At 55.0% G+C, this 27,298-nt stretch overlaps 4 non-coding genes and 5 pseudogenes across 4 annotated transcripts; all 9 read right to left on the minus strand.

The window, feature by feature from the left end:
• Window positions 1-6,111: 6,111 nt before the first annotated feature.
• LOC125802657 (U2 spliceosomal RNA) lies at window positions 6,112-6,208 on the minus strand (annotated as a pseudogene).
• A 306-nt stretch (window positions 6,209-6,514) lies between these two features.
• LOC125802688 (U5 spliceosomal RNA) lies at window positions 6,515-6,631 on the minus strand. Its single transcript, XR_007439738.1, has one exon. It is a non-coding gene; the product is annotated as a U5 spliceosomal RNA (small nuclear RNA).
• Window positions 6,632-7,106: 475 nt separating this feature from the next.
• On the minus strand, window positions 7,107-7,282 carry LOC125802670 (U2 spliceosomal RNA; annotated as a pseudogene).
• A 5,364-nt stretch (window positions 7,283-12,646) lies between these two features.
• On the minus strand, window positions 12,647-20,111 carry LOC125802435 (uncharacterized; annotated as a pseudogene).
• On the minus strand, window positions 16,429-16,597 carry LOC125802671 (U2 spliceosomal RNA; annotated as a pseudogene).
• A 4,031-nt stretch (window positions 20,112-24,142) lies between the features above and the next one.
• LOC125802650 (U2 spliceosomal RNA) lies at window positions 24,143-24,313 on the minus strand (annotated as a pseudogene).
• Window positions 24,314-24,479: 166 nt separating this feature from the next.
• On the minus strand, window positions 24,480-24,590 carry LOC125802837 (U5 spliceosomal RNA). The gene has a single exon (XR_007439889.1). It is a non-coding gene; the product is annotated as a U5 spliceosomal RNA (small nuclear RNA).
• Window positions 24,591-25,085: 495 nt separating this feature from the next.
• Window positions 25,086-25,278, minus strand: LOC125802637 (U2 spliceosomal RNA). Its single transcript, XR_007439722.1, has one exon. It is a non-coding gene; the product is annotated as a U2 spliceosomal RNA (small nuclear RNA).
• A 1,421-nt stretch (window positions 25,279-26,699) lies between these two features.
• LOC125802839 (U5 spliceosomal RNA) lies at window positions 26,700-26,812 on the minus strand. Its single transcript, XR_007439891.1, has one exon. It is a non-coding gene; the product is annotated as a U5 spliceosomal RNA (small nuclear RNA).
• Between the last annotated feature and the right edge of the window lie 486 nt (window positions 26,813-27,298).

The raw sequence follows: 27,298 nt of genomic DNA on the forward strand, positions 1-27,298 counted from the left end.
ACCAAACCCACCTCCCACCTACCCTCCCTCCGAGGGCCCCTAGAGGGCACTCCCTAAACCGTCCCTCCATCGGATTCGCGAGCTCTCGCCCTCCCCGTCCCGGGCCGCTTGGGCATCACCCTTGTCCAGTCTTCCCCCCCGTGCTCGTCTCCCTGGCTGCTCTCGTCCGCGCTCAGAAGCAAGGGCGAAAGTTCCATGTCCCGGAAGGCTGCGGTGGCCGGGGGCTGGGTCCCCGCCCCTGGCGGCTGGGTGTTCTCAGCCCCGGAGAGCTCCACGGAGAGGAGGTCGAACTCACTCCCCACCGTGCTGCGAGGGCGTTTGGGCTCCCTGTCTCGGTCGCCCCCCGCGTCCCCGGCGGGCCGGACCCTGGAAGGGCCCGGAGACGATCCCGTGTCCATTTCCTCCATGCTGTCGGGGATGCCGTCCTCCGCCCAGTCCACAGACTGCCGGGCACTGGGGAGGTCGCTCCCGCAGATGCTGCAGGCCTTAGGTGCCTCGCAGTCCGCCGCGGTATGGCCGTCCTTCCCACAGAAGCGGCAGCGCAGTCCCGGGCACGCCTCCTTGGCGTGGCCCAGGCCTCCACATCGACGGCAGTACAGAGGCTGCCCTGGGTAGTGGAGGAAGCCGCGGTGGGGCCCGATAGCAAAGCTCCCCGGGGGGTGCAGGAAAGCCCCCGGGGCTGCCGGATCCGCCCGGAGCCGGACCTGGAACCGCCGCTTCCCGTTCCAGATGCCGTACCTTCCCCGGAGTCGCTCTCCCATCGACACGGCGCTGCAGTACCTGGCCAGGAAGGCGCGGATGATCCCGTCCTCCACGTACGGGTTGTAGAGGTGGACGGTGATAGGCACCTCTTCCAGGGCGAAGAGCGGGGAGAAGATGATGCCCCGCAGCAGGTCGTGGTCTCTCAGTCGGCTGCACCCCTCGAAGAAGGCCGTGCAGTCCAGGTAGGTGAAAAGGGTCACATCCAGAAAGCCGGCACCAGAGAAGTCCTGCAGGCAGAAAATTTTGCTCTTTTCGATGCCCAGAAGCCCCTGCAGGACCCTCAGCACCAGCCAGTCCCAGCCTCAATCCATGCCCGTAAAGTCGGCCGCCCTGGCGTAATGCCAGGGTCGGTCGACGGACCACGGCGCCATCCCGTTCCAGGGGATCGCCCTTCTCAGGGCGAACCCCAGCCAGAACCTCGCGAACAGGGTGGCGGGGTGTCCTCCGTGGCCCTCGACCAGCCTCGCCAGGAAGGCCACGAACAAAGTCGCGGCCTTCACCGGCGCGCAGAACACCCCTCTACCTCCCCTGGCGACCGGGAGGTACATGGTCGTCCTAGCGACCTGCTCGTACCTCCCGGCCCACACAAAGGTGAAAACGCACCTTTCTACCCGTCTTCCCGTCACGAAAGGGATTGGGAAGACGTAGGCCAGGTGGTTCAGGCCAGCCAGCAAGTCCGAGTTCACGACCAGGACCCTGCCGGACAACGAGAGATCCCTCTCGCTCCAGCGTGCCGCCCTGACCTGCAGCTTCGCTAACGCCGCGTCCCAGTTCTTCTGGGCCGAGTCCTCCCTCCAGAAGGTGACCCCCAGTATCCTGAGGCCACCCTCGCAGAGCGAGTACCCGCCGGGGACGTCGGCCCTCCCGGCCCATCCCCCGACATACAACACGGCCGATTTGGCCCTGTTGATGCGGGCTCCGGTCACAACCGAGAACTCCTCCAGAATCCGTCCTGTGACATCAAAGTCCCGGTCCTTTCCCAGGAAGAGGGTGGCGTCGTCGGCGTAAATCGCCACCTTCGCGCTGAGACCCCTTCCTCCTGGGATGTGCAGGCCGCCGAAAGCAGGCTCTCGTCGCAGCCGCTCGACCAGCGTCTCGATGTACAGGACGTAGAGCAGGCGAGAAAGCGGGCACCCCTGTCGTACCCCTCCCTTCTGCTCGACCTCGGCCGAGAAGTGGCCGTTTACCCCCACCTTGCTGGTGACTTCTGTATAAAGAAGTCGTACTAGGGCTAGGAAGCCCGGGCCCACGCCCATCTTCCGCAGAACTGCGAAGAGGAAGGCGTGGTTAACCCGGTCGAAGGCCTTCTCCTGGTCCAGACTCAGCACCGCCAGGGGCACCCGGCGCTGCTCCGCCCAGGCAATGGCGTCTCGTATGAGAGCCAAGTTCATACTGCCTGTGCGCCCGGGCACCCCGCAGGTTTGATCCGGACGGACCAGGGAGGCCATGACTCCCTTGAGGCGTCGGACCAGCACCTTGGCAAAGATCTTATAATCAACCGTCAGCAATGTTATAGGCCTCCAGTTTGCCAAGTCGGTCCTGTCTCCCTTCTTGTACAGAAGGGTGACGTGCCCCTTCCGAACGGAGGGTGGGAAAAGTCCCAAACCTCCGGCCTCTGCGTACATGTCCAGCAGTTCCGGACCTATCAGGGGCCAAAAGCTCCTGTAGAACTCTACAGGCAGCCCGTCACCTCCGGGGGCCACGCCGCCTTTCAGGGAGAGCATTGCGCTCTCCACCTCTGCGGGGGTGACGTTTCCCTCCAGGAGGGCCCTTTCCTCTTCCGACAGCCGTCCCTCCACGGCGTCCAGGAAGGCAAGAGCCCCGTCTCCCGGTACGTCCCGGGCCTGGAACATTCTGGCGAAATAAGCCGCGGCCGCCACCAACATTCCGTCGGTGTCCTCGTGGAGCGTCCCGTCTTCCGACTTGAGCCCCGGGATGTGCACCCTAGCCTGCCTCTTCTTGACAGAGTCAAAGAAGAAGCGCGTAGGGCGCTCATCCTCCCTGATCCGTTGGTGCTGAGCCTGTCTGCAGTACCCGCGTGCCTGGGCCTCGTGGTAAAACCTCAAGGCCTCACTGGCTTCCCGGATCCGGACTTGATTCCGGTCCCGCCAGGCGGCTCGCAGGTCGCACGACCACCTCCGGATCGCCCGCTCTCTCCTCCGAGCGGCCGCGTTCGCCCACCACCGGCAGAGGGTGGCGACCTTTTCCTTCAGGTCTTCCCACCACTCCCCCGCCGTGGCATAGAGGACCTTCATCCTCTTCCATGTGGGGTAGAGGGTCCGGAAAACGGCGCAAAAGGCCGGATCCCGTAGGAGGGCGACATTCATCCTCCATACCCCCTTCCCACGCCCCCCCCCCTGCATGCGCAGGGCAACTCCCACGTAACAGTGGTCGGAGCCCCAGAACGGTCTCGACCAACACGCTAAGATGTCAGCTCCGTTCCGGACAAAGATGTAGTCCAGGCGGGAGGCGTCACCCCTGGAATTACACCAGGTGTGTCCTCCCCCCTGGGGCTCGACGACCCTGTACGAATCGACCAGCCCGGCAGTCTGCACTATCCTTGCCAGTTCCAACCCCCCGGCCCCTGTGTCGAGGTCCACGTTAAAGTCCCCGCCTACGACGAGGACCTTGTTCGTGAACAACAGGGGCTCCAGGTGGGTAAAGAACCCTCGCCGACCGGCCGGGCTGGCAGGAGCATACACTCCTATTGCCCTGAGGGCAATCCCCCTCCACTCCCCGTCTACGCAAATGATGCGTCCTGGCACCGGGGACTGAACGGTCAGGACCGAGAAGTCCCCGGAGCCAAACAAAATGCCCACTCCGTCCGCCACTCCTTCCCCCACCCCCCACACCGAGGGGCCCGCCTTCCACTGGGCCGAATATAAGCTTGCATCCCGCTGCGAGGTCAAGTGGCACTCCTGCACAAACAGGACCTCGCAGCGGAACGCTCGCAAGCTCCGGAAGACGGCCTCCCGCTTAACCCCATCCCTGATGCCCCTAACGTTGAGGGACCCCACCGTCAGTCTACACATATCTAAAACGGTGGAGTCCCTCCCTGCCCCCTCCCGCCGTACCCAGAAAACGGATCCCCACCCCCCAACCCCACCCAACCCCGCAAAAACCCACCCCAACCCAACAAAGTCCCACACACCCACAAAACCCCACAAAAACGCCCCATAAACCCCCCACCCACAACAAAACCACCCCAAACCAACACAGTCCCACAAAACCCCCCACCCGCAAAAGCCCACCCACAACAAACACAGTCCCACAAAATCCCCCCATCCCGCAAAGGCCCACCCACAACGAACACAGTCCCACAAAATCCCCCCTCCCGCAAAGGCCCACCCACAACGAACACAGTCCCACAAAATCCCCCCCTCCCGCAAAGGCCCACCCACAACGAACACAGTCCCACAAAATCCCCCCTCCCGCAACGGCCCACCCACAACGAACACAGTCCCACAAAATCCCCCACCCGCAAAAGCCCACCCACAACAAACACAGTCCCACAAAATCCCCCCCTCCCGCAAAGGCCCACCCACAACGAACACAGTCCCACAAAATCCCCCCTCCCGCAAAGGCCCACCCACAACAAACATAGTCCCACCAACACCCCCGCCCGCATAAACCCCCCCAAAACCAACACAGTCCCCCAACCCATTACCCACAAAAGTTCCACCCGCCCCAAAGAAACCCCACAGTCCCACATCCACCCACAAACCCCGCCCTCCACGCCGAAAACAAAATCCCACTGTCCCCAATCACTCCCAACCCCTGCCCCATCCCCTAGGGGATAATGCGACTGGGCGGTCATTTGGTCTTCCCCTTCCCCTTACCCCCACCAGACCTCGACCGCCTGGTAGATACCCTCTCCCACCCCTCCTCAGACCGTTGACCCACCTCCTCCTGGTCAGATGAAGAGGAGCAGTCCAGCAGGGGCGGGGACCAGTCCGTGCTGGGGTCCTGGGGAGCGTCGTCCGCCCGCTGGCCCGGCCCCGGCAAAAGCACACTGGCTGGGTCGAGGAGGTCGAATTCCCGGGCCTCCTCAACCTTGGACCTTTTGGCCTTCTGGCCATCCTCCTCAGGCTGAGGGTCCCGTTCCCTGGTGGGCGCGGGGACAGGGGGATCCGACGCTGGCAGGCTGTCGGGGACGGCGATTGCCGCCCACCCGGGCCGCACGATGGGTGTACCGGGCTCCATCCCCTCCAACACCTCCGCCCAGTCCATGGGCGTCCAGGAATCGGGCAGCGGTGGGACCGGCCCGAGGCCCGTGGACTCGCCGGCGGGGCCCGGCAGAGTCTCGGCGACGGCATCCTCCGGAGTAGGTGGCACCTCCTGCTGCCACTGCTGTCCCGCCGGCAGGTCCTCCGGGACCGGCTCGGCTGGAACTTCCGCGGATGGTGGGGGAGGCGGTGGCTGCTGCGGCGGCGGCGTGGCGGGACGAGGTGGAGGGACCCCTCCGTGGTGGGCGGTGGAGGGCCCTGGATCTCCGTCGACCTCGACGGCGGGCTTGGACGGGCGTCCAGCAGGCACCCCGGCAGCCGGTGCAGCGATGTCCTCCTCAGACGGGGCACGGTCCCGGTTGACGGCCTGGAAATCGTCCGTGAAGAGGCTCGCATAGGTGCCGCGGCGGGAAGGGCAGGAACGGAAGAGGTGGCCCTCGCTCCCGCAGAGGCTGCAGGTCTTGGGGGCCCCGCACTCAGCCGTCCCGTGGTCCTCCGCTTGGCAGAACCTGCACCTCCGCCCCGTGCAGGCCTCCTTCGTGTGCCCCGGGCCGCCGCACCGGCGGCAGTAGAGGGGCTGCCCGGGGTAATGGAGGAACCCCCGGTGCGGGCCGATGGCGAAGCTCCCCGGGGGATGGAGCAGTCCCCCGGGGACGGCCGGGTCCACCCGAAGCCGGACCAGGTACCTCCTCTTGCCGTTCCAGATCCCGAACCTGCCCTTCACCCTCTCCGCCGGCGACACCGAGGAGCAGTATCTCCCCAGGAAGGCCTGGACGATCCCATCCTCCACGTGCGGGTTGTAGATGTGGACCGTCACCGGGACCTCGTCCATCGCGAAGAGGGGGACGCAGCGGAGTCCCCGGAGCACCTCTTCCCCGATCCCTCTGCTGCACCGGGCGAACAGGGCAGTGCAGTCCGAATAGGCCGCCAGGGTGACGTCCATGAAACCCGCCGCCGCGAAGTCCTGGAGGCAGAAGATCTTGGATGGGCCCAGCCCCGCGAAGTCCCGAAGGATCCTCTGGACCACGAAGTCCCACCCGAACCTGGTCCTGTCCGCAGCCTCCGCCTCAGGAAGCAGCTCCAGCCGAACCGTGTTTTTAAGTCGCACCACTCGGGCCGACGTTGGCGCTCTCCCGGCCATGCTCTTTTAGTCAAAGCGTAGACCGTTCTTAAAAGAACAGATACTACACTTGATCTTAGCCAAAAGGCCGAGAAGCGATAACCCGAATATCGCCACCTGGTTGCGGGGCCCTTCTTTTTACTATGTAGCTACTAAGCGGCGAAGCCAACAGATGTCCCACCCATTTAACGTCACCGTACTCTAGCCATTGTTCAAAGAGGTCTGTCTTTTACCATTATTCCTTACAAACTTTTTTTTTTTTTTTTACTGTTTTCTTTTGTCATCATTCCTTCCTAGTCTATTTTTTTTTATTATTATTATTTATTGATTCATTCATGTTTTCATTCTCTCTCTCTCTCTCTCTCTCTCTCTGTCTTTTTTTTTTTTTTTTGGTACTGAGATGAGCAGCTTCGCTAAAAGCAAAGCTTTCAAAAAATAAGCAATACTCGTCAACGTTCCCCTCCACGGAAATCTTTAGTAAAAGGCGAAAGATTTATACGTGAATGAAGAGAAACCCGAGCTATACCTGTAACCCAGCAAACCCCTCCGAGGTCCAGAAAGGGCCGAGGCAGCTGGAGGAAGGCAGGGAGCAAGGGCAGATTGAGAGGAAAGACAACCTTCAACATTTTTGTCTTCTCCTCCAGTTAAAACGCACGAGTCCTGATGACGTCACACCTGGGAGGGACGGTCGTCCTTGCCTAAAGAGCAGAAGGGGACACAAAGAACACAAAGAGACAAGCCAAACAACATATCGAGTTAAAAAAAAAAAGTAAAAAAATAAAAAAAAAAAGAACAAAAACGGAGGGAAAAAGGAAAACGCGCGAAAAAGACCCTCCCCTGCAGTAAAGTACAGAATTAAATAAATAAATAAATAAATAAACAAACAGAAGAAGAAAACAACACAAGCATGCATGGGTTCACTTCAAAACACAAGCAGAGGAAAAACAAGACAGATCACAGGAACTGACCATCCCCCGATCAATTCCAGCCCTCTTGAGCACTTAGCCAACGACCCAGTCGTTTCTTCCAGGTCGATGCGTGGAGTAGAAGGACCAAGCTCCTGTTCTGGCTCCCTGTTCTCAAAATCCATTTAATATGTAGTCCTCATATAGAGGGCGTATCAGATATTAAACTGATAAGAACAGATTTTTTTTTTTTTTGGGTCAGAAATCATTTCACCAGTATGTATTTTAACACTAGGTTACTCTTCTTTCATCATTCCCATAAAAAATTAAAACAAAATTTATTATCTAAAATACCCCTAAAACATAACTTAATACTAAATATGTAAAACTATCTAAATGAAATTAAAATATTTTTTCCTTTTAAATCCACTCCTCTAATACAAGTGTAGGCTGTGCCTGGGCAAACGAACAAATCAAAAAAAAGAATTAAAACCCCTTCTAATTTAAAAGGCAGAAAATCAATAAAACCAAAAGTGATTCATAGAATCACAGGATGAAGTCGTGTTTCTTCAACGGTGGGAACTACAGCTCGACGAGGCCCTTCCCCCTCTCCTTCGCTACGTGATACCCCCACCGGATGACATCTAACTCCATCCGAAAAGCCAGATCAGCGCGGATTTTCCTGTATATTCCCTCGGTTTCCAGGTTTGTCCCTCTACGGATGAGGTCAGTACGAGCATTCCAAAGCTCCCGCTTGGTAATGCTCACCACCAACCACATCCAGGACAAGAAGGGAGACCTGGTATCCTGAGGCCACCCTCTTATGACCTTTTCTCTGGTCAAATTGAACTGCGGGTCAAATGCTCTGCATAGGTCGGCTATCCTTGTCCAAATCACCTGAGCATACCCACAGTCCCAGAACACGTGGCCAAGACTTTCCTCATTGGCACATGAGGTTCTGGGGCAGCGCGGGTGTCTGGTGAGCCCGTGCCTATACAAAACATCCCTGACTGGCAACTTGCCATGAACACATTGCCAATTCAGGTCCTGCAGCCGGTTGTCTAACCCTTTTGGCTGAACTCTAGACCAAGTGTCCTTCTCCAAGCCCACCACAGAGCGAGTACCTCGGGCATCCAGAACAGCTTTATACAAAGCTCGGTGCCTAACAAAGGTCTCGGGCTTCAACCCCACCGGAAGCGACCTGTTCCGTTTTGCCAGGTGCTTATAGTGATCCGGTAGGGTCTCAGCCTTAGGGCAGGAGTTGGACCACGTACTCACTAGAGTACGCATTGGCCAGGACAGCCACAACCGTACAAAATATTGATGGGAGTGTTCTAGGGGAGCTGCCAGGCGTGCACAGAGCTGTGCAGAAAACAGACAATCCAGCTTAAGAGGGAAGTCAGGTACATCCCTCCCTCCCTTGTCCTTTCCCAGGTACATCACTTCCCTCTTAACATACTCATATCTACCACCCCAGACGAGACTAAAAACGTCTTTATTGAGCCCTCGCCGCATGCAGCGGGGCATGGGGTAGACATGAGCTAAATACAGCAGTGAGAGAAGGACATCTACTTTTAATGCCAATACCTTACCCAGAAAGGACAGGGACCTGGCTTTCCACAGCCCCATCTTGCGCCTGGCCAGAGCTAAACGCTCTTCCCAGTTGGCTCGGGCAGCCCCTTCTGCCATGAAGGAGACCCCCAAGATCTTCAGAGGACCATCGCTGAGGGCCAAACCCCCTACAATGTCCCTTCGATCTGTCCAACTGGCGAAGTACTTGACTACCGACTTGCCAAGGTTCAATGCCGCACCGGAAGCTCTACCGAACGCCTGCACCATGTCTAAGGCAATCCTGAGTGACCGGTCCGAGCATACGAACAACGTAGTGTCGTCTGCATACTGGGCCAGTTTGACCACTTTTCCTCCGCCCCCCGGGAGGGGGAGACCATCTATCTCTGGGTGGGATCTGATGGCTGCAGCAAGTGGCTCTATATAGAGCGCGTAGAGTAAAGGGGAAAGAGGACACCCCTGTCGTACTCCACTCACTTGCGGTACTAAGTCGCTCAGGTGGCCGTTGATGGAAACACGGCTTCCAACCTCAGCGTATAACGTAAAGAGCCATCTGAGGAACTTGGGCCAAAACCCTAGTGTTGTCAACACCCTCTCGAGGAAGCGGTGGTCTACTCGGTCGAAAGCCTTTCCCTGATCTAGGCTCACCAGCGCCAGCGGGACATTTCTGTCTTCGACCCAGGAGATGGCATCCCTGAGTAGGTGGAAGTTCCAGGTTGCCGATCTCCCTGGGACCCCACAGGTCTGGTCGCTGTGGATCAGGCACGACATGGATTTCTTCAGGCGCTCTGTCAGGGCCTTTGCAAAGATCTTAAGATCAACGCACAGCATGGTCGGGGGTTTCCAATTAGCTAGATCCTTGGGATCTCCTTTCTTGTATAACAAGGAGAGAGCTCCTGACCGCATGCTCTCTGTGAGCCTGCCCTGTCGGTGCACGTCCTCGGCTACCTCCACCATCACCGGGCCGAGGACATCCCAAAACGTAGAATAAAATTCTACTGGGAGCCCATCTAAGCCCGGGACCTTTTGCCGGTTCATTTTGCCAAGTACACCGGTCAGTTCTGTCAGACTAAAGGGGGTCTCTAGGCTGTCCCGAGCCGTGCTCGGAAGGCGTGTCTCTAGGTGCGACAAAAATTGCTCCCCTATTTCATGATCTGTGCTACGTTTATTAAAGAGATTAGAATAAAAACTATGTGCAACCTCCATCATCCGGGCCGGGTCCGAACAGGTCCTACCTTCCGAGTCTATGAGAGATGTAAAACATCTCTCCTCTCGGGCCTGCCGAACCCTTTGAAAAAAGGAGGCAGAACATGTTTCGTTCTCCTCTGCCATCTGAACCCTAGCATTAAACAGGCTATCAGCTGCCGACCTTTCGTGCAGTACCCTGAGCCCGGCTCTAAGGGCCTGCACTTTATCTAGGTCCAGCGTCCCTCCGTTGTTAAAGTTAATGTATTGTTCCTTCAATTGCTTCTCCAAATCCCTTACCCGCTTCAGCTTTTCGGCTTTGCGGCGTCTGCAATAGTGGTTTGTAAGAGCACGAATTCTCTCTTTGATGTGCTCCCACCATGCAGCTGGAGAAGCAAAGTCACCCTTGCAGTCTGACCAGACTGCGAAGTGATCCCTAAAGAGAGTCTGATACTCTCTTTCCTCCAGGACCTCCACGTTCAGTTTCCAATACCCTCTACAAATGGAGGGGGCGTTAATGGAGACTGTGGCCTCTACCATCATGTGATCTGAGAACCACCGTGGGGTCAAGGAGGCCTTTTTAACAACTATAGTGGGGGACACTAATATATAATCTAGGCGGCTTTGTGCCCCTCTAGTGTTATGCCAGGTACGGCCCGGATTTCCGGGGTTGCAAATTTTAAAACCGTCAGTAAGACTGAAGTCGCTGGACAACTTCTGGAAGTGTTTCCGGCTGACATCATCACCCCCCTCTAAATTTATATTAAAATCACCTGCCACTATTAAGTGCCTATTTGACACACAAAAGGGGGCCAGAACTTCTAAAAAGTTAATACGGGACGAGGCATCTACTGGAGCGTAGATGCACAAAACTCTAATGTTCTGGCCTCTCCAAGTGGCGTCTAAGCCCAACGCTCTGCCTTGATGGATGGTAAACGGGCTTACCTTCTCAAAAGTGCGGTCTCCAAGAAGGATTCCCACACCCGAGGAATGGACGCCACCCACGCTCCAGTAGGCCCTACCTCTTGCCCACTGTTGTGAGAAAAGAGCCTCGTCCCTCTGGTCCCGCAGGTGAACCTCCTGCAAACAGCAGATGGTCGGGGAGATAGATGCCAGATCCTGGAACACTGCTGCCCTCTTAACCGCGTTTCGAAGCCCTCTGACGTTGATGGTTAAAACAGTAAAATCTGCCATAAAAAGATAAAAAGGGGATTAAAACCAAGTAAAAGACAATTAAAACTCTTCTAAAACAGGGGAGCCCCTCTCTGAACCTCTCCTCTTGTCAACGGGGAGAGGAGCCACCCCCTCCAAGTATGCCGACTCGTTGGGGGGCCTCCCTGCCCCCGTACTCCTGCGGTGGTGGCAGGGTGTCCTCGGACCCAGATGGTTGTGGTGGGATATCCTCGGACAAGGGCAGGCTGGCTTCTTCTGGTTTGGGGGGCAGGGCTGAACGAGGAGGAGCTCCCACGGGCGCCGCCACAGGGGAGCCCGCCTTCTTCCTCTTCTTCGACCTCTCCTCTCGCTCCCTCGGCCGCTTTCCAGAGGGGATGGTGGGGGGCGCCTGCAAGTTGGGCCGAGGGGTCGAGCTCAGGGTGGGGCGCCTGGCCACGATGGGAGAGGAGGTGGCCACGGCCTCCACAGGTAAACTGGGCTCTTCTTCTCCATTCCCAGTAGCCACCTCCCTTCTTCTGCCCACCCCTGCCCCAGCCAGCACGGTGGCGTAGGATGGTGCCCGACTAGGACAGGAGTGGGCCAAATGTCCCTCCACGCCACAGCTCCTGCAGCGGCGGGGTTCTGGCAGTTCCTGGCCAGGTGCCCCTTCCCCAAGCAGTTCTTGCACTCCAAGTCTTTGCACCCCTCGGCCTGGTGTCCGTACTTGAGGCACCCCCGACAGAAGGTGGGCTGTCCCCTGAAGAAGAGGTACCCCTTGCTTCCATCCAGTGTAAAATTAGCCGGGGGGTACCTCAAACTTCCTTGATCTTCTTTGAAGGTTACCATAAATTGACGGCGCCCGTTCCAAATCCCCAGCTCATCCCAGACCATTCTTTCCCCCGGCTGGACCTCTCCGAATTGCGCTAAAAAGCAGCGGACAGACTCAGCCGATACAAAAGGATTAAAAACATGTACCGTGACCATCCGCCGGTTCAACACCCACATGGAGACCATAGTGTAATGTCTCCCCAGCGGATGGTCACCCAGGACCCGCCCAAGCCCCAGGACCCGCCCGTAATTTGCCTCAGACGCCAATGTGACATCAAAGAACCTCAGCGCATTGTTACGCTGGGCGCAGACGAGATCGTCAGGTTTTAGCCCCAGCGCGGTAAAAAGGACCTCCCGGATGTACGGGACCCGCTCAGTAAAGAGGGCCCCGCCATCCGGGTCCCTCCACTGGAACCGTATGGTGTGGGGCACACCTCCGTCTACCCCAACACCGGGCTCCAATGAAGGGGATATCCCAGCCGCTGGAGCTGCCGCCCGAGGCTCGTCCTGCCCCGCAGAACCCCGAGGTCCCTAGTCCATGGCGTCGTCCGCTCCTCCAGGCAAGTCCCAAAGCAGGCAGGTCCGTGGGCCAGTCCGTCCGCTCGCCAGGATTGTCCAGCCGGGCTGCTCTGCCGTCGTTGTCCGGGTGGGCTGAGGACTAAACTAAAAAGGATGAAAACAAATAAATAAAAAATAACAGGAGTTCAAGGGATCCCCTGCGGCAGCGGCGGTCAAGCCACCTACTGCTGCACATATGTTCACCCCTGAACTCCTTCTAAAACTAAGCCCAAGCACAGCCGACGTCCTCTTCAAGAAACTGATAAGAACAGATTTTTTCTTTTGAAAAAGTTTTTATTGTCACCATACATTTTAAAATCCAAGTGAGACATTTTTACATAAAAGCAAAGTGCACGAGATTTACATAAAACATACATTTTAAAACACATCATCAATCAAACCAAATAGACATCACATTCCCTTAAAATCATGTTTTCATTTTGCTTCAAAACCATTGTTTTCCCTTCCCCATGTCTTTATTAAACTCCATTTAAAGGCGTTGTTGCAATAAATATATAAATAAAATAGAGTACAATAAAACATGATAAAAAACACCTTCTTTACACCATTGACAACTTCATTTTGTTATATTTTATTTTATTTTATTTATTTATTTATTTTTTTCCACATTGCTGTCATTTTCTTTGTGTGCGTTTGTGTGTGTTTTGGGAAATAGGTCTATTGTTTTGCAAGTTCGTGTTTTAAAAGTTCATGAAAAAAACTGTTAAAAAACGGAATCGTGATAGTCCATAAAATCGGTTAAAATTGTCCTTTGTACAGAACCGGAGTGAGCCCCTATCAAGCGGGCTCCACCCCGCTCCTCAGAAGAGACGCCTCTGTCGTTTCTGGGCTCAGCGGAGATCCTCCCCTGTGCCCGCTGCTCCTTTTACTGTGTCCGTGTTAACAGGATGCATCTACGGGAGCCAGGCGCCGTGGTGGTCTGGACCCCCCTGCGTGAGACCCCTGCCCCCTCCTCCGAATGTCGCTGTGCGGTGTCCCCTGCAGCGAAGATGTAACCAGCGCCGACAGTGCGTGCAGGGGCACCGTCACGCGCTTCCCCACCAGCAGGTTGCGGGAGGTCCAAATGGCGGCCTTCACGTGATTCAGGGTGGACCAGAGCGCTGTGAAGTCGGCTGCTGGTATCTTGTCGAGGCCCTGGCCCACCCCGTTTACCGCTAGCCGGTAAAACGCTGGCAGGACATCCCCTGCTGGCAGGCACGGGCATTGCAGGGGGCCGGTTAAGGCCCACAGGTCCCTCGCCACGCTGCACTCCCAGAGCACATGCCGCATGGTCTCGGGCTCGCCACACCCTGGCCGCGGGCAGATGGGGTTCCTCGCCATGCCCCGGGAGTGCATCACGGCCCTGACCGGGAGGATCTCATGGGCAGCCATCCACGACAGGTCTTTGTGCTTGTTCTGAAGAGCGGGGTGGGCGGCGTTCCTCCAAACTTGTTTGGCCTCACCGAGTGTGAGGCCGGGAACTGGGCTCACCTCCTCCCGGTCCTGCACAAGAGAGACAAGACACTTGGCATTAGTTAAAATGGTGACAACTTCACTTTCTAAAAGATATTTCTTTAAAAACTTTCTGATAAAACCATATTCAGTGGGCAGGGTAAAAGAGACTGGGGTTGTACGATCGGGCTTTAAAATCTTTAAACTTTGCAAGTACGACCCCATCCAGAACCTTGCCATCACCGCCGTCTTGTTTTGTCTGGAGGGGTCTGTTGCATACTTTATGTGTAAAGCAGCGAACTTGCTTCCTAAAAACAGGTGGGGGTCTGGGAGCCCCTTCCCTCCATTCTCCTTTCTCTTCTTCACCTCCGTCCTCCTCAGCCGCTCCCACTTGGACCCCCACAAGAAATAAAAGATCGCCCGGTCCAAACCTAAAAAAAAAAAACGTCTCGGGGGACTAAAAACAGAACACAATAATTAAAGCAAGGGAAAAAATACAGCTTTGATAATTAAAATTTTGCCCTCCATCGTCAACTGTCTTAGTCCCCAAAATCCCAAACGCTGTCTGACCCTAGCTAAAGCGTCAGTCCAGTTGCCCCGTCCACCACCCTCTTTGTCGAATTTCAAACCTAAAATTTTTATGTCCGTTACTTTAAAATCTACGTCCAGGTTCACGTCGATGTTCCCTCTAGGCCCAAAGAGCTGGGCCTCGGACTTGCTCCTATTGAGCTTAGCGCCCGATGCCCTCCCAAACCAGTCAGTCACGTCCAATGCTCTTTGGACCGATAAAAAGTCAGAACATAAAAGCGTGACGTCGTCCATAAAAAGTGTACAGGTCGCCGTCAGTCCACCTGGCAAGTCTAGTCCTTTGATCCATTTGTCCTTTCTCAAGATCTGCGCCAGCGGCTCTATACATGCCACGTACAGAAGCGGAGATAACGAACACCCTTGGCGGACGCCAGAGCGTACACTGATTGCTTTTGTGAGGTGCCCATTTACACGAATTTTGCTGCTAATGTCTTTATAAAGCAGCTCCACCCACTTAATGAACCTCCCTGGGAACCCCATTTTTAGCACTACCTGGAACAGGTACTGGTGCGAGACCCGATCAAAAGCTTTCTCAAAATCTAAATTTAGAACTATCAGTCGAATGTTTCTGTCTCTCGCAAAACAGATGGCATCTCTAACCAACACTAGGCTGTCTGTGATCTTCCTTCCGGGCACGGCGCAGGCTTGATCCGGGTGGATCACGTCCTCTAAAACCAAAGACATACGTCTGGATAAAATCTTACTAAAAAGCTTACAATCAACGTTTAAAAGTGTAATCGGTCGCCAGTTTTTTAAGTCTGTCTTGTCGCCCTTCTTATACAGTAAGCTAACTATCCCTGTTCTGAAACTGTCTGGAAGTCGGTCAAAATGTTCAAATTCGTTAAAAACAGTCAAAATGTCCGTTGCTAAAATGTCCGTTGCTAAAATGTCCCAAAAGGTCAAGTAAAATTCCACGGGGAGTCCATCCTCTCCCGGGCACTTTCCTTTTTTAAAACATTTAAAAGCTTCTGTACCATTAAAATCTCCTGTTAAAACCTCTTGACTGTTTATTGTTTTGTCTAAAAATTCTAAAACCTCTATAATTGTCCCGGGGAACACTTCCTTAACATTATATAATTCTTCATAAAAGTTCTCAGTTACTTTTAAAATCCCACCTGTTGTTTTTTCCTCCCTCCCCTCTTTTGTTAATTTTACGATTTCCCCTCCCCTAGATAAAATCTTCTTAAAAAAATAACGTGTACACTTTTCTCCTTCCTCGACTTCCTGTTCTCGGCTTCTTAAAATAGTTGCTTTACTTTTTATTGCGTTTAAAACTGACATTTCCTCTTTTATTTCTTTTATTTCTTTACTAAAATCAATGCCGTTGGCTAAAAGGTTAAAATACCGCTGTAGTCTCTTTTGCAGCCCCATCATGCGCCGTCTTTCCCTATTCTTTTTCTCTTTCCCAATTTTCTTAAAAAAGTCTTTGTCCTTAATTTCACCATCTCCCACCACTGTGCCCGTGAATCGTAACAGTCTTGGAGGGTCTGCCAGAGACTGTACTGCTCCCTGTAACTCCTAACTATCTCTTTATCTTGTAACAGGGAGCAGTTCAGTCTCCACAGCCCTCCCCCTACAGTCACACTGGTGGGGAAAGACAGGGTGCAGGAGAGCATAAGATGGTCAGAAAAGAACATGGGGGATAATGTAGCATCGTTTGGCGGGCAGTCTCTCGTAAAAATGTAGTCCACTAAACCAGGTGAAGCCCTCCTCCCCTGGATGCGTTTTTTTAAAACAGTCGACTAATTTAAAATCCTTAACTAACCCTTGTAATAAAAACGATGTCTTATCTAATTTATAATCATCCCCCTTCCCTTTCCTATCATTCCTAGTTAAAACACAGTTAAAATCCCCTCCCACTACTAAAGGTTCCCTCCCTAGCATGTGGGGCTGCAGGTCCTCTAAAAGGTCGTACCTGTCATTTTTATCATTAAAACCATAAATTTTAAAATGTTAAAGTCTGTCCCTAAAAAAGTCCTATTTGCTAAAAGAGCCCGTCCGTCTCTCACCACTGTGCTGCCCTTCACCAAGATATGGGTTTTTTTAATTAAAATGGCAACACCGTCGGCTCTGTTGTAGTGTGAGCCGCTCCAGAGAGAGGGACCCGCAGCCCAACGCTGCTCCCAATCTCTGTATGATTTCATAAACGGCACCCTGTTCTAAAAATCCATTTAATATGTAGCCCTCATATAGAGGGCGTATCAGATATTAAACTGATAAGAACAGATTTTTTTTTTCTTTTGAAATGCCAGCGCTTTATTCAAACTTCCACATATTTGCAGAACACACAGACAAAAACCTTGCCTTCCCACCACCAACTACCCCCACATAACTCCCCCCCCCAAACAGAATCCCACTAACCCGCCCGCAAATCCCTCACACTCAACACCTTCCCACTACCCACTCAAGAGCACCCACCCGCATAACACATTCCCACACCCCACTCCCCCCAAACACAGATCACAAAAACAAAACCCACCTTTCCCAACGGCAAACAAAACCAACCAAACCATAAAACCAAACCCCAAAATGAAAATGAGGAAACAGGGAGGCCGGGACCGCCCCCCACATCCCTTCCCTAATCCCACCCTACCCCTTCGCCCGTGAAAACCCACCCACCACCCCCCAGTCTCCGATCACCCGACAGTGCCACCCAGCGCGTCCGCAGAAGCGAGAGGGGGACAGAGGCCAGAAAAGCGCAAGGTCCCTCTTTGCCCCACTACCTGCGCGGCCACCAGGGCCTCCCCATCACCGTCATGCCGGCGAAACCTCCCCCCTGCCCTCTGCCTCCGACCCTGACCCTGATTATGCCCTCTCCTGGCTCCCGCCCGGCCTGCTCGACTGTGGCGAGCCTGCCCCGGAAAGCCAGGAGGAGGTGCCTCGTGTCGGGTCGCGGATCGGCCATGCGGAGGCACTCGCACCGAGTGCCCCACAGCACACACTTCGCTACGGAGACCATCGTCCACAGGGGCCTGGCCTCCCTCGGTGCGACACTGGCGAGACCCCGCCCGTACAACACCAGGTCTCTGGTGAGGGCGGTGTCCGAGCCCGTGGCCAGCCACCGTTCAGCGACTGCTCTCCAAAAGCGCGCCGCGACGGGGCATGACCACATGGCGTGCCCTACGGTCTCCTCCCCTCCGCAGGCCATGGGGCAAGCGGAGGTGTGGCTCACACCCTGCCTATGTAGGCGCTCCCTAACCGCGAGGCGGTCCAGCGCGGCCAGCCAGTCTTTGCTGGCCCCGTCTATCCAGGCGGGCTGCAAGGCCGCCCAGCTGACGTCCGGAGCATGCAGCGGGCGGATCGCCTCACCGTTACCGTCCCTCCACCTCGCGTAGAGGCGCCTGTGGTCCAGTACCGCGCCGTCTTGCGTGCACCAGGGGCTATCCCGCACGAAGTCGGCGGCCCTGGCGTAGTGCCAGGGTCGGTCGCAGGACCATGGCGCCGTGCCCTCCCAGGGGACCACCCTCCTAAGGGTGAACCCTAGCCAAAACTTGGCAAACAAGGAGGCGTGGTGCCCGACCTGGCCCTCCACCAGCCTCGCCGCGAAGGACACGAACAAAGCAGTGGCCTTCGCCGGCACACACAGCACCCCCCTGCCTCCCCTGGCGATCGGGAGGTACATGGTCGCTCTGGCGACTTGCTCGCACCTCCCGCCCCAGATGAAGGCAAACAAACACCTCTCCACCCTCCTTACCGTAACAAATGGGACAGGGAAGACGTACGCCAGGTGGTGCAGGGTCGGCAGCAGGTCAGTTTTTGCCACAAGGACCCGGCCGGTCAGCGAAAGATCTCTGACGCTCCAGCGTGCTGCCTTAGCCTGCACTCTGGCAAGGGCCGCATCCCAGTTTTTCTGGGCGGCGTCCTCCCTCCAGAAAGTGACCCCAAGGATTTTTAGGCCACCCTCACAGAGAGAGAACCCCCAAGGGACATCGACTCGTCCGGCCCAACTCCCCACGTACAGAGCGGCCGATTTGGCCTGGTTGATGCGGGCTCCCGTGTCCGTCCTGCCACCTCGAAGTCCTGGTCCGAGCCCAGGAAGAGGGTGGCGTCGTCGGCATAAACCGACACTTTTGCGCACACCCCCCTTCCTCCCGGGATGTGCAGCCCCCCGAAGGTTGGCTCACTCCGCAGCCTCTCCACCAGCATCTCAAGGTACAGGACGTAGAGCAGAGGCGACAAGGGGCACCCCTGTCTGACACCCCCCCTCTGCTCAACCGCGGCCGAAAAGTAGCCGTTCACCCGCACCCTACTTACCACTCCTGTGTAAAGGAGGCGTACTGAGGCTAGGAAGGCCGGGCCACACCCCATCCTCTGCAGAGCTGCAAAGAGGAAATTGTGGTTGACCCGGTCAAACGCTTTCTCCTGGTCCAGACTCAAGACCGCAAGAGGTACCCGTCGCTGTTGTGCCCAGGCGATCGCATCTCTGATGAGGGCCAGGTTCATGCTGCCTGTACGACCGGGTACTCCACACGTTTGGTCTGGACGGACCAGAGAAGCCACAACTCCTTTGAGGCGTCGGACCAAGACCTTGGCGTAGATTTTACAATCCGCTGTCAGCAACGTAATCGGCCTCCAGTTCGCCAGGTCAGTCCTTTCACCCTTCTTGTACAGAAGGGTGATGTGCCCCGTCCGAACGGAGGGGGGCAAGGTGCCCATCCCTCTGGCCTCTAGGTACACCTCCACCAACTCAGGGCCCAAGAGGGGCCAGAGGCTACGATAGAGCTCCACAGGCAGCCCGTAACCCCCGGGGGCCACACCGCACCTGAGAGAGAGCATAGCGCTCTCTACCTCTGCGGGGGTGACTGCCGCCTCCAGAAGGGCCCTATCCTCCTCGCACAAGCGCCCCTCTACGGCATCCAGGAAGGGCTGTGCCACACTTCCTAGCGCCTCTCCGGCCTGGAACAGGTCCGCAAAGTGGGCGGCAGCTGCATCCAGCATACCGTCCACGGACGTGTGGACCTGATCCCCCCACCTGAGACCACCAATGTGGTCTCGCTTCTGCTTCTGCCTCACGCTACTAAAAAAGTAGCGCGTCGGACGTTCGTCCTGCCGCAGCCTCTGGCAGCGGGCCTGGACGCAGAAACTACGTGCTTGCGCATCATAGTGGCCCCTGAGAGCCTCGCTCACCCGAACAAGACCCTCCCGGTTCCCCACGCGCCAGGCCGCATGGAGGTCCAGCGTCAAACACCTGACCTCTTCCCTAGCCCTCCTTACCTGCTCCTGTCCCCACCACTGGCCTAGAGCGGCGATCCTCTTTTTGAGGTCTTCCCACCGCTCCGCCTGGGTCCCATACAGTGGCCTCAGCCTCTTCCAAGATGGGAAGAGAAGGCGGAAGACCTCGAGGAATGCGGGGTCTTGGAGGACGGAGGTGTTAAGCCTCCAGAACCCCCGGCCCCTCTGCACCCCCTCCACCAAGAGCTCCACCCGCACCAGACAGTGATCTGAGGCCCAGAAGGGGATCCGACCGCAGCCCAAGACCTGCCTCCCGTCTGCCACATAGAGGTCCAGGCGAGAGGCGTCCCCCCTGGAATTGCTCCAGGTGGCACCCTCCGCCCGTGGCTCCACCACCCTAAAGGCATCCACTAGCCCCGCTGCGGCCATCACCCGGACCAGTTCCTCCCCCCTCCCCCTATCCGGGTCGACCAGCACCCTGTTGGTGTAAAGCAGAGGCTGTAGCAGTTTAAAAAAGCCCCGCCTCTCCCCCACCGCGCAAGGAGCGTAGACCCCCACAATCCTAAACCTCTCCCCCCTCCACTCCCCGTCCATGCTAAGGACCCTCCCCGGCACCGGAGACTAGGTGGCAGTAACCGTAAAGTCCCACGACCTAAAGAGGATTCCCACCCGATCCCCCCTCCCGTCTTCCACCCCCCACACCGAGGGCCCCCACCTCCACTCCCTCTGGAACAGGCGGGCATCCTCGGAGGAGCTTAAATGGCATTCTTGCAAAATTAAAACATTAAACTGAAAGGACTTCAAACTGAGAAACACAGATGCCCGCCTGCTCCGTTGCCTCAATCCCCTCACATTGAGGGATGCCACAGTAAAATTACACATTAAACCTAGAAGAAAAACCTCCACACCCACCCAATACACAAAAGAAACCGGAACCCATCCCTAAACTCACCCAGACCCACCTCCCCCGCCCCCTGCCCACCCACTCTCCCACCCCCACATACCCACCCCAAGCCCAACAAAGTCCCACACACCCACAAACCCCACAAAGCAGTCCCACAAACCCCCCACCCACAAAAAACACCCCCAGCCCAACAAAGTCCCACACACCCACAAACCCCGCAAAGCAGTCCCACAAACCCCCCACACACAAAAACCCACCCCCTGCCCAACAGAGTCCCACACCCCCACAGACCCCACAAAGCAGTCCCGCAAACTCCCCACCCGCCAAACCTACCCCAAGCCCAACATAGTCCCACACCCCCAAACCCCACAAAGCAGTCCCACAACCCCCCACCCGCTAGACCCACCCCCCCAACACAGTCCCACAGAGTCAAACATCCCACAAAAAGGACCCCCGCCCAAGCACAGCCCCCCTCCCCCAAACCACCAGCCCTGCACCCACAACCTAAACTATACCCTGACCCCTTCCTGGCTAAGTGGGGGAAACGGTCAAGTCCCGTTGTCCTCATCCCTTCTCCTCCCCCCGGCCTTCATCTTTCGTGCCACTACCCTCGTCCAGCCCCCCTCCCTCTGTCCATCGTCCTCCACATCTCCATCCTCTGACTCCTCCTCACTACTGAGGGGAAGAGCCTGCTCTGACAGAGCACCTCCGGCAGTACAGTAGCTGGCCCGGGTAGTGGAGGAAGCCGCGGTGGGGCCCGATGGAGAAGCTGCCCGGGGGGTGCAGCAGGCCCCCAGGCTCGGCCGGATCCACCCGCAACCTGACCAGGAACCGTCGCTTCCCCGTCCAGATTCCGTACCGCCCCTTCAGCCGCTCCGCCGCCAATACGGAGGTGCAGTAACGGCCCAGGAAAGCCCCGATGACCTCTTCCGCCACGAACGGGTTATAGAGGTGCACCGTCACTGGCACCTCGTCCATGGCGAACAAGGGCACCAGGCGCAGCCCCCGCAGCACCTCTTCCTCCTCCATCCTCCGACTGCACTTATCGAAAAACGAAGTGCAGTCGGAGTACGACGCCAGAGTGATGTCGAGGAACCCGGATCCTGCAAAGTCCTGCAGGCAGAAAATCTTTGCTGGTGCCAATCCACAGAAGTCCCGCAGGATCCGGAGCACCACCCAATCCCATCCGAACCGCTGCTTTACATCAGCCGCCGCATCCACCTTCAGCTCAACTCGTACCGTGTGCCGAAGCCGCACCACTCGGGCCGGCCGGTGATCACTCGATTGGGCCATTCTGCTCTTTCAGAGTGTAGCCCGTCCTCACAAGGACAGATTTTTTTTTCCATGGGTCAGAAATTTTTCACCAAAATAATGTATATTCGCGGTTACTTATTTTCATGATTCCCACTAAAATCAATTAAGACAAATTTATTAACTAAAACAAAACAAACCAACAAAACAAACAAACTAACAAAAATAAGAAATATTAATAATTACTACATTTTTTTTTTAAAAACTTAACTTTTAAAAATCGCTGTGCCTGGGCCCATCTGTAAAAACAGATAAAAAGTTAAAATTGTTAAAAATGACATGAGAGGCCCCTCTTATTGCCCCTCACTCCTCTCCAGAGGACTCCTCCCCCTCCGAACTGGACGTATATTCCTCCTGGATTCGGAGGGGTGGTGGTGAGCTGTCTGAAATCCACATCACGGAGTCCTCTGGATCAGGGGACCGCGGTGTTCCCAGAGGGGCCTCCACGGGCCTCCAGTGGGGGTTCCCGCCTTCCTTACCTTTCTTTCAGAAGGTTTGTCTTTTGTTTGGTCCTGCTCCCTTACTCTCTTTGTTGCCGCTGATGTCTGCAAGGGAGCAGGACCAGGGGGTGCCTCCTTACTAGGCCGAGGGGGCGAGCCCGGGGCCGATCGCCTGGCCTCAGCCGGGGTGGAGAATCTAGGGGCCTGGATCCTGTAGATCTTCACGGCCCCCGCAGATGGAACTTCCCTCACCTCCGGCTGGTTCTTCTTCCCTCCCGCCCTCGCCAGGGCCGCGGTATAGGACTGCACCTGAAGCGACCTGTTCCATCTTACCAGGTGCTTAAAGTGATCCGGTAGGGTCTCAGCCTTAGGGCAGGAGTTGGACCACGTACTCACTAGAGTACGCATTGGCCAGGACAGCCACAACCGTACAAAAGGTTGATGGGGGTGTTCTAGGGGAGCTGCCAGGCGTGCACAGAGCTGTGCAGAAAACAGACAATCCAGCTTAAGAGGGAAGTCAGGTACATCCCTCCCTCCTTTGTCCTTTCCCAGGTACATCACTTCCCTCTTAACATACTCATATCTACCTCCCCAGACGAGACTAAAAACGTCTTTAGTGAGCCCTCGCCGCATGCAGCGGGGCATGGGGTAAACATGAGCTAAATACAGCAGTGAGGGAAGGACATCTACTTTTAATGCCAATACCTTACCCAGAAAGGACAGGGACCTGGCTTTCCACAGCCCCATCTTGCGCCTGGCCAGAGCTAAACACTCTTCCCAGTTGGCTCGGGCAGCCCCTTCTGCCATGAAGGAGACCCCCAAGATCTTCAAAGGACCATCGCTGAGGGCCAAACCCCCCACAATGTCCCTTCGATCTGTCCAACTGCCGAAGTACTTGACTACCGACTTGCCAAGGTTCAATGCCGCACCGGAAGCTCTACCGAACGCCTGCACCATGTCTAAGGCAATCCTGAGTGACCGGTCCGAGCATACGAACAACGTAGTGTCGTCTGCATACTGGGCCAGTTTGACCCCCTTTCCTCTGCCCCCCGGGAGGGGGAGACCATCTATCTCTGGGTGGGCTCTGATGGCTGCAGCAAGTGGCTCTATATAGAGCGCGTAGAGTAAAGGGGAAAGAGGACACCCCTGTCGTACTCCACTCACTTGCGGTACTACGTCGCTCAGGTGGCCGTTGATGAAAACACGGCTTCCGACCTCAGCGTATAACGTAAAGAGCCATCTGAGGAACTTGGGCCCAAACCCTAGTGTCGTCAACACCCTCTCGAGGAAGCGGTGGTCCACTCGATCGAAAGCCTTTTCCTGATCTATGCTCACCAGCGCCAGCGGGACATTTCTGTCTCCGACCCAGGAGATGGCATCCCTGATTAGGTGGAGGTTCCAGGTTGCCGATCTCCCTGGGACCCCACAGGTCTGGTCGCTGTGGATCAGGCACGACATGGATTTCTTCAGGCGCTCTGTCAGGGCCTTGGCGAAGATCTTAAGATCAACGCACAGCATGGTCAGGGGTCTCCAATTAGCTAGATCCTTGGGATCTCCTTTCTTGTATAACAAGGAGAGAGCTCCTGACCGCATGGAGTGGGTTAAATGTCCCTCCCCGCCACAGCTCCTGCAGCGGCAGGGGTTCTGGCAATTCTTGGCCAGGTGCCCCTTCCCCAAGCAGTTCTTGCAGACCATCTCCTTGCACCCCTCGGCCTGGTGTCCATACCTGAGGCACCCCCGGCAGAAGGCGGGCTGCCCCCTGAAGAAGAGGTACACCCCTTGCTGCCGTCCAGATTAAAATTAGCCGGGGGGGTACCTCGAACTTCCCTGTTCCTCTTTGAAAGTTATCATGTATTGGCGGTGCCCGTTCCAGATCCCCAGCTCGTCCCGGACCATTCTCTCCCCCGGCTGGACCTCCCCAAATTTTGCCAGGAAAAACAAATAAATAAAACCAAAGAAGGAGTTCAAGGGATCCCCCTGCGGCAGCGGCGGTCAGGCCACCTGCTGCTGCACATATGTTCACCCCTGAACTCCTCTAAAACAATGCCCAAGCACAGCCAAGTCGTTCCTTCAACGCTTCGATATTAAACTGATAAGAACAGATACTACACTTGATCTTAGCCAAAAGGCAGAGAAGCGATAACCCGGACACCGCCACCTGCTTGCGGGGCCGTTCTTTTCACTACGTAGCTACTGAGCGGCGAAGCCAACAGATTTCTCAGCCACTTAATGTCTCCCTACTCTAGCCGTTGTTCAAAGAGGTCTGACTTTTTTTTTTTTTTCTTTCTTTTATTGACCAAAATATGCAGCTTTGCTAAAAGCAAAGCCTTCAAAAAATATACTCGTCAACATTCTCCTCCACGGAAATCTTTAGTAAAAGGCGAAAGATTTATACGTGAATGAAGAGAAACCCGAGCTATACCTGTAACTCCACAAACCCCTCCGAGGTCCAGAAAGGGCCGAGGCAGCTGGAGGAAGGCAGGGAGCGAAGGAAGCTCGAGAGGGAAGGCAACGGTCGACTTTTTTGTCTTTTCCTCCAGTTAACGCGCCCGATTCCTGATGTCATGCCTGGGCGGGTACAGTCTCGGTTGCCTAAAGAGCACAAAGGGACACAAAACAACACAAAGAGACCAGCTAAACAACATATCAAATACAAATTAAAAAATGTATAAAAAAAAAAGAACAAAAACGGAACACACTCGAAAAAGACCCTCCCCCTGTCGGAAACAACGTAATTCAATAAATAAATAAATATATAGAACAAGAACAACAACAACACAAACATGCATTCATTCACTTAAAAAAAAAACAAGACAAATCACAAGAACCGACCCCTCCCCCCTAACAAGTCACGCACTCTTCAAGTACTCAGCCAACGACCCAGTCGTTTCTTCTTTCTTTGCACCGCTGTAAGGAGGGTGCACCGCTCCTGGAGGTACTGCAATACGAGGTTGATGCGTGGAGCAGAAGGAGCAAGCTCCTGTTCTGGCTCCCTGTTCTAAAAATCCATTTAATATGTAGCCCTCATATAGAGAGCGTATCAGATATTAAACTGATAAGAACAGATTTATTTATTTATTTATTTATTTTTACGGGTCAGAAATATTTCACCGTCAAAGTTTGTACACTCGGTTACTCTCTCAACATCCCCGCTAAAAACACTTAAAACAAAACAAAACAAACCATTTAATCAATATGAAAAAAAGGTTAAAAAACAAATCTAAAAAACGCTTCTCTTTTTTGGCTGTGCCTGGGCCTGTAATTAAAAAGGTTAAAAAACTTTTAAAAGGATACGGAGGGAGCCCCTCTACTCTTCGGAGTACTCTCCGGAGGACTCTTCCCCCTCCGAACCTGACGAGACCATTATCCACCTATGGCCCTCCGGATCGAGAGCAGTTGGTCGTCCTGGAGGGGCTCCCTCGGGCGCCGCCGGAGGGGAGGTGCCCGCCTTCCTCACCTTTTTTTCAGTCTTGATTGGGTCCTGCTCCCTACCCCTCTTGATTGCTGTTGATGTCTTCAAGGGAGCAGGACCCGGGGGTGCCGCTCTATTAGGCCGAGGGGGCGAGCCCTGGGCCGAGCACCTGGCCTCAGCCGGGGTGGAGAATATAGGGGCCTGAATCTTGTAGATTTTCACGGCCCCCGCAGATGGAACTTCCCTCACCTCCGGCTCGGTAAAGAGGGCGCCCTCACACGGGACCCCCATTCCACCACCACCGGGTCCCAGCAGAGCCCCGAGGTCCCGACTCCACGACGCTGTCAGTGATGGAACTTCCTCCGGCTGGTCCTGAAGCCTGCCGGTCCACCAGCTGGTCCGTCTGCCGTAGAGGGTCGTCCAGCCGGGGAAGGATCGTCGTCGTCACCGCCACCGCCGATGGTGTCTTCTTTGGCAGTGAGGTCCTTTTCTTCGTCATCCCAAAGGGGTTGAGAGCTAAACTAAAAAACTTTAAAAGAAATAAAAGAAAATAAAAAGGAGCTCAAGGGATCCCCTGCGGCAGCGGCGGTCAAGCCACCTACTGCTGCACATATGTTCACCCTTAAACTCCTTCTAAAACTAAGCCCAAGCACAGCCGACGTCCTCTTGGATCCGATCAAACTGATGAGAACAGATTTTTTATTTTTTTTGATTAAGCCAGTGCTAGTCGCCTTCCCAGCCATGGCGTTAATCAAGTGTGCTGCCCAAAAACAGCTCCCCACTGGGGATTAGCCGCAAAAGCAGCAGTATCTGTCGTCCCCAAAAGAGGACATCTCGCCTGATCTTAGCCAAAAGGCAGAAAAGCGATAACCCTTCTTTTTACTATGTAGCTACTAAGCAGCGAAGCCAACAGATGTCCCACCCATTTAACGTCACCCTACTCTAGCCACTGTTCAAAAAGGTCTGTCTTTTACTCTTTTACGTTATTCCTTTTAAACTTTTTTCTTTTACTGTTTTCTTTTGTCATCGTTCCTTCCTACTCTTATTTTTTTTCTTATTTATTGATTGATTGATTGATTCATTCTCTCTCTCTCTTTTTTTTCACTGAAATGAGCAGCTTCGCTAAAAGCAAAGCTTTCAAAAAATGAGCAATACTCAACGTTCCCCTGCACGGAAATCTTTTACTAAAGGCGAAAGATTTATACGTAAATGAAGAGAAACCTGAGCTATACCCGTAACCCAACAGACCCCACCGAGGTCCAGAAAGGGCCGAGGCAGCTGGAGGAAGGCAGGGAGCAAGGGCAGATTGAGAGGGAAGACTACCTTCAACTTTTTTGTCCTCTCCTCCAGTTAACACGCACGAGTCCTGATGACGTCACACCTGGGCTTTCCCATAGCGATTAGCATTTTAGCTAGTTAGCTTAGCAATGATTATATACAATGCTTACCAATTCGGGGATATTACAGCTCGTTTTCACGGTGTAAATGGCGCAGAGACTCCAATTTCAGCTCACAGTAAGTATTTCTAGTTATTAAGTGTTTCTAGCAATTTTACAACTTTACAGTAACTTTTACTCGGTTTTATTTCAGACCAAGCTGGAGAGATCTGAGCTGTGTGCTCCCTCTAACACTACTGCCGCCGACTGTGGTGAAAAATACCGCGAACAGCTTCATGACTCACTGCACATACCTGCATTGTGCATTTTCATTGGCT

This window comes from Astyanax mexicanus, chromosome 6 (genome assembly GCF_023375975.1).
Source record: "Astyanax mexicanus isolate ESR-SI-001 chromosome 6, AstMex3_surface, whole genome shotgun sequence".
Classification (NCBI taxonomy): Eukaryota; Metazoa; Chordata; class Actinopteri; order Characiformes; family Acestrorhamphidae; genus Astyanax; species Astyanax mexicanus.